We start from the raw sequence: 7,798 nt of genomic DNA on the forward strand, positions 1-7,798 counted from the left end.
TGGAAGCAAGTGAAGAAGATCTTTTGATCTTCTGTATATATTTAAATAAAATATGAAGCTCGGTTACCGATATCATCTAATGGGTCGGTTTGCAACTTAAAATGGATCCTTAATTGGGCTTGGGTCGGTTTAAAACTTTTAATGGATCCTTAACTGGGCTTGGACGTAACACCAACTATGAACACGTCTAAATAACAAATTATGTAACACGTCCAATTAATAAACTAAGAGCTAAAAAATAGGAAGTTTGTTACGATCGAGTTTGAATTTGATTTTAATTAGGAAAACTATACTTATAATTAAAATACAAAATTAACTATACTATAATTATCTATAACTAATAACTTATATAATCACCCATAAAATCTTATAAAAAAAATAATACGAACGTACAAGAGTTATCTATTCATTCATTCATTCATAGCTTTTAAGTTTAATCCATTCATTGATCATCATCTTCAGCTGTAGTTTTCGTATTCAATCAGAGGTAACACTTTCTTTCTTTTTATGTTTTGTTGTTATGTTGAATTTAATACATATGGTTGTTGTTTGTAATCATACTAGAAAATATAGTTGTAATTGGTAATATTGTAATTGAATCAGTGATCTGGAACTGAAGTTTTGGATATTTTTGTGCTAGTCCCTGTACGAATACAATTGTAATCAATTAATTGTATTCAATTGTTTTGCTGTAACAATCAGCTAATAATACTATAAAACGACACAATTGATATGATTGATTCTATATTCGACTCTACAACAAAACAAAACTGTTAACACATGCAGAGCATACAAGTGTGCAGGAACCAAACAAACAAAACATACACACCAATATAATACATCTGTATATGCCAGCCATTGCACAGAACATAAATTGTTGCAGAATTGCCCACAGAAACATAAAACTACATATATACTGTGTACACAAACCTATTAAAACATGTTACATTATCATAACAAAATAACGTTAGTTTCCAACAAAGTAAGCATACAAAAGTTACATCAACATTTCAAGTATCGATCAAGGATATTTAGTCCATAACAATTGGATTAATTTCAGTCATACCTTTTCCATCTTTGACGAAAATTTTTTTTGATAGCTTGATCTTTAGGATTCATTCCGATTTCCTTCTTCTTATTGGTTGTACCGGAATTTTTTCTTCAATTCTTGGATTCTTCAACATTGCATCTTTTTCTTTAATCACTGGATCGCTTTCTTCTTCGCTCTCCAGTTCTCCTCCTTTTGCTGATTCTCCATCGTCACCATCTTCGTCAGTTGATTGCTCTTGTTCTTCTTCTTCGGTCTATGTATCTGAGGCTTCTTCAATCACGGGATAGTCATCAAAATTCTCATGGTTGACAATATCTTCTTCGATCACTGGATCTTCATCATGCTTCTCATTGTCAACAATAACTACATCGGTCGCTGGATCTTCATGAAGATTCTCATTGTCAACCATCTTCTCATTGTCATCAACAGCCCGATTCTGATCATACAATATTTCATTGATAGGGTCAAAAACAAATAATAGAGAATACTATAATGATGTTATTCGACCACCAAACGTTGTTAAAAAACTAAAGAATAGATTAACCATTAAGCACCTGCAAAAAATTTGATCAATTATATCAATTACCTTTGTGTTTTTCAAGGCTAAAACCACGTTATGCTTTTTACCGCTCCCCACTTTCTGCTTTTTACCACTTTTGCTAAACCCAATTGTGCTACTAAGACCCCTTGTCCTACCACCATGTTCTTTGCCAACATGTAGTAACAAGGGATCCCCGCCCTCTTTATCAGTTTTTACCTGGATTAAAACAACAAACGTACGTAGGGATGACAATGGTCAAAGCTTCCAATCACCCATATTTATAAAAACAATTAAAAAAGAAAAAGAATAATTGAAAAATTTTTAAAAATGAAATTTTGAAAAATATATATGAAAAAGGGATGATTTATATCGATAAAATTGAAGAATGATTCATATAGGATTGTAAACAAGCAATAAAGTAATCGGTTATAGTACAATTAGGAATTAATAAGGCTAATAATAAAAAGAAAAAAATTATGTTACCATCTTATCTATCAGCGACGTATCGGCACATAATTTCCTCTTTCCTCCCGTATCGATCTTCGTCCTACCCAACACATAGTTCCTTGTAGCAGTATCAGTGATATCGTGGTACACACTATGCTTTTCTGGATCATTTTGTTCCTGCAACCATTTTTCTTGTTGGCCTCGATACCCGCAACGACCAACATGGGCAATGCTTTCTTTCTCTTTTTGCAGTGCGTTTATGAGTCCTTGTTCTCGTAGTTTCTTTACATTTTACATGGGATTTTGGAGCACATTTGTTACAAAATACATAATTAACTACATAGAGTTAAAAAATAAATGAGTAACACTAACCCATTTTGTTGGTGTGTCTTCAAGTTCACAAAACTTAGTCCATTTTTCTGGACTTATGAATTCATACTCTTTATCTTCCTTATAAGGAAGCTTCCCTTCATCCATATAATTTTGTAGCTTCCTTCTGAATCTCGTAAACACACTGTTTGCAATGTTTAAGTGTCTGTTTCTTAGCAAAATCGTCTTTTATAGCATGTTGTTTCTGTAGATGTTTAAAATAAGTGGTCAATGTTGTTACATATATAAAGACAGAATTACTTAAACCCAAATTTCTTAGATCTTAGTAATTTATACCTTAATTTTCAACCACAAGGCATCTTTGTCTTCGGGATGTACCTTTTTCCAAGTATCGACAAGAAAATTAATCCTACGCCTTGTCAAAACACCTATGTTACTGGAAAAGGCTTTTTGATTTTTTCCTATAGCTTCGCCGAGTCTGTTGAATTCAACCTCACCGGATATTTTTTCAGTTGCTTGTTGACGCCTCTTTTCGGCGAAACATAATTTTTCTGAAATTCCTCGTTCATATCTGTATCATTGTTATCATGTCGGTCCTGTGCACATAAAAAATACATTAGTCAACAACACAATAATTAAATCTTAAAGTTATCATGTTTGTGCTTTAGTTTGATATGTGTTTTGCTTGTCACTTATCAGATCATTTTCTATACATAACTAGTTTATCTGTTGGTTTCTATACAGAATTCATAAAACATATTGTCCATAATGGTTGGACACTTGAACCCTACCACATTTGTTTTCTTGACCGATGAAAAATCAAAGTTTTAACAACACTTAAAAATTGAACCCAACAAAAATTCATAACCTGAACAACAGTAAGTAAAGTAGTTTTATTAATTCTAGTAACATAACAAGAACAACATACTAGACATAAAGCTTTTATTACTTCTACCTATATATCATTTTTATGTCAATAACTAGTATACTTAAAGAATTCATAAAACAAACACAACAAGAAGTAACATGAACAAGAACATCATTCAAAATTAAAGTAATGTACTTATAGAATTCATATTAGCAGTTCGTTTGTACAATTTATTTGCTGTTCTTTTAGTGTAACGAATTCCTGCAAATTAAAATCGAAGATAACATAATTAAAATACTGAAGATTGAAATCAAAATTGAATTAGAATCGAACATGCATATAAAAAGTAAATCAAACAATTCGATTGGGGAACTCACCAGACATCTTACTTCTTGTACGATTTAGAAATTAGGTTATACAAATTGAATAGGATTGGGTTTTATTGCAGATTGAACAATTACGGGGTCTTGTTATATCTATTAGGGTTCAAAGAATGTCGATGGTGATCGACGAGTAATTGGGATTTGGAAGTTGGGAATTGGGGTTCAAGTACAGAATGTCGATGAGTAATGTTGATGGTGATACAGATGAATTATGTTATTAATTAAATACAGATGATAATAATTAAATACTTATAAATTATGATATTATATTTACTTATGTTATTATATATATATATATATATATATATATATATATATATATATATATATATATATATATATATATATATATACTTATACTTATAAATTATAATAATAATTAAATACATCATAGTTGTTGATTAATTTGTATTAATCCTTTAATTTTCTAATTTTTATACAGATGGATCGGATTGATCGGACTAAATGGATGTACGACATAGGACGGACTAGCACCGACTATCTGAAACGGCTTGAAGAATTTATAACCATTGCGGAAACTGATCAATTAAATAAAGGAAGCACTGTAATCATTTGTCCTTGTAAAAATGTATGAATGGGAAGTCCTTCAAGGATTCTACCGATATCAGAAATCATCTTATAATAAATGAATTTATGAGAGGGTACATGTGTTGGTCTTATCACGGTGAATCATTAACCGATCATAACCCAGGCTCTTCAGATTCCAATCAATTAAACGAAGAAGATTCATACATTAGTGATAACGATAATTTTGAGGCCATGTTTGAGGATATTGAGGATAATGTTGACGAAAAGTATCATGAGAAATTTGAACAACTCAAAGTTGACTCTGAAAAACCATTATACAACGGTTGTACGAAATTTTCAAAACTTTTTGCCATGATAAAACTGTTAAATCTAAAAGCAAACAATGGTTGGAGTGACACAAGTTTCACTAACTTGTTAGAGTTGTTGCATAAAATGCTCCCCGAAGATAATGAGTTGCCGGTTTCAACATACTATGCCAAGAAATTGATGTTCCCGATGGAATTGGAAATATAAAGAATACATGCATGTCCAAATGATTGTATGCTATATAGGAATGAAAATGAAAACCTTCATGAGTGTAAGGTATGTAGTACATCTAGGTATAAACGTGGAAAACCAACTGACGAAGACAGTGATGAAAATGGACCTCCTGCAAAAGTATTGTGGTATTTCCCTATCATACCAAGATTGAAGAGGTTATTTGCGAATGCCAAAACTGCAAAATTATTACGTTGGCATGCAGAAGAGCGTAAAAAGGATGGAAAAATAAGACATGTGGCCGATTCAGTTCAATGGAGAACTATTGATAACGAATTTGAAGACTTTGGGAATGAGATACGAAATATTAGGTTGGGACTTAGTTCAGATGGAATGAATCCTTTCGGAGATTTGAGTAGCGGTCATAGCACGTGGCCTGTTTTGTTATACATTTACAACCTTCCATCTTGGCTATGTATGAAACGAAAACACATAATGCTATCCCTTTTAATTCAAGGCCCAAAACAACCTGGAAACGACATTGATGTTTTTTTGGCACCGTTGATTGATGACTTAAAGTTACTATGGGATACCGGTGTACAAATCTATGATTCATACAAGAAAGAGTACTTCCAACTACGGGCAATGTTTTTTTGCACCATTAACAATTTTCCAGCGTATGGTAATTTATCTGGATATACTACGAAAGGGAAAAAGGCATGTCCTGTTTGTGAGAAAAATACTCACTCGATATGGTTGAAAAATTGTAGGAAACCAGCATTTATGGGACATAGAAGAGAGCTTGCTGTGAATCACCCTTATCGCTCCAAAAAAGACTTATTTGATGGTACTGTAGAGAAAAGCGTTCTACCTCCACGATCGGATGGAAAAACTATTTTCAAAATGGTTAAGAAGCTAAAAGTTGTGTTGGGAAAAACCAGTAATGGTCCGCCGAAAGCGATGTGGAAAAAAAATCCATATTTTGGGAATTACCATATTGGAAGCATTTGCGCGTCTGGAATTGTCTAGATGTTATGCATATCGAGAAAAATGTTTGTGAAAGTTTGGTGGGGTTACTGTTGAACATTCCTGGAAAAATAAAAGACGGAATTAAGGTTCGAAAGGACATGGAACGAATGAATATCAGACCTGAGTTATCACCTAAACCAATACCAGGACGGATCACCAAGTTTCTTCCCCCAGCTTGTTACACCATGTCGAAGGACGAGAAAACTAAATTTTGCGAATGTTTATATGGTGTTAAGGTTCCATCAGGTTATTCGTCTAACATTAGGAAATTGGTTTTGATGAAAGATTTGAAGTTATCTGGTATGAAGTCACATGACCGCCATGTACTAATGACTCAGATGATTCCTATTGCAATTCGTGGAATTTTACCTGACCGCATATGACACACAATAACAAAACTATGCTTATTTTTCAACATGATTCATTCGAAGGTGATTGATCCTGAGGTTTTGAATGAATATCAAAGAGATATTATACTCACTCTTTGTGAACTTGAGATGTATTTTCCACCTTCTTTCTTTGATGTCATGGTTCACTTGGTTTCTCACATTGTCGGAGAAATCAGGGAATCCGGTCCAGTTTTCTTACGCTACATGTATCCATTCGAAAGATATATGAGTATCTTAAAAGGGTATGTAAGGAACCACAATCGACCAGAAGGTAGTATCGTTGAAGGATATGCTTCCGAAGAGGTCATCGACTTCTGCACAGACTATATGGATGGGATCAAAAGTGTCGGGATTCCATTAAGTAAACATTGTAGACTATCTGGCCAAGGGACAATTGGGCGCGATTTGGGGTATCCAAAAAATGTTGGCGATATACATGACGCACATTTTACTGTGTTACAATACACTACAGCTATTGATCCGTACATACAGGAGCACGAGTCATGCTTGAAACGAGAGAACCGTCAATGGAATGCAATATGGTTGGCTAAAGAACACAAAGACAAATTTTCAGAATGGTTGAAAGATAAAGTTAGGAGCACACTTCCAAATGTTGATAAAACAGTACAGGTTTTAGCATTCGGTCCCAGACAAGTGATAAGATATCAAGGCTATGAGATTAATGGGTATACATTTCACAAAACACAAGATGATAAGGGTAGGACACAAAATAGCAGAGTGACGGTCATAGCCTCTCAGACTGAAGTAACCATTGTCAATCGTGAAGAAAGATTAAGGATCGCTAAAAACTCATATTACGGTGTCATTGAAGAAATATGGGAATTAGAATACGGCGGTTCGGTCTTTGTACCCTTGTTTAAGTGTAAGTGGGCTGATAATCAAAAAGGAGTTAAAATTGATGAAGATGGTTTTACGACAGTAAATCTATCCACTAATGGTTATCTGACAGAACCATTTGTTTTAGCAACACTAGTTACCCAAGTATTTTATATTGAAGACCCGAAGGAAAGCAGGTAGCACGTGGTACAATTCGGAAAACGACGGATTGTTGGTGTTGAAGATGTTGTCGATGAGGAAGAATACAACCAATTTGACGAGTTACCTCCCTTTTCAGTCAGTGTTGCACCTATGAATGAAGTTAATGAAAATGATACAATTTATTTCAGAGAAGACCACCGTGAGGGAGACGAGGTCCAAGATACATAAAATTTTATTATTGATATTTTTATTATGAAGTTGTAGGTATTTTTTAATTATTGAATTTATATTTTTAAAATTTTTTATACACACAAGATTTATTGTGTTAATATTTAATACTTATTGATATTATTTTTATAGAGTAAGCTTTTATTATTATTTTACTGAAATCTATTATTATTATTTTTAATAATATTAGTATTATTTTCTTAATCATGTAATTAAACCAATTAACATTGAAATTAAGATTGGTAATTGTTGCCCGCTAAATAATTCATCATCGACCGGCAAATGATTAAAATCTATTCAAATAATCCAAATCTAATACACGATTACACAAAAACCAGCTCATATCAACTTTCTTCTCGTAACCGCCATAGAACAACACGACTTCAACCCTAATACCCCAAGCTTCGATCGAAAACCCCTAAATCATTTACTACAATACTCGGATGCTTCAACATATTTGAATTCTTAATTAAACCATTGGAATTCTTCATTAACCTATTTACTGCT

This window comes from Rutidosis leptorrhynchoides, chromosome 4 (genome assembly GCF_046630445.1).
Source record: "Rutidosis leptorrhynchoides isolate AG116_Rl617_1_P2 chromosome 4, CSIRO_AGI_Rlap_v1, whole genome shotgun sequence".
NCBI classification, from domain to species: Eukaryota; Viridiplantae; Streptophyta; class Magnoliopsida; order Asterales; family Asteraceae; genus Rutidosis; species Rutidosis leptorrhynchoides.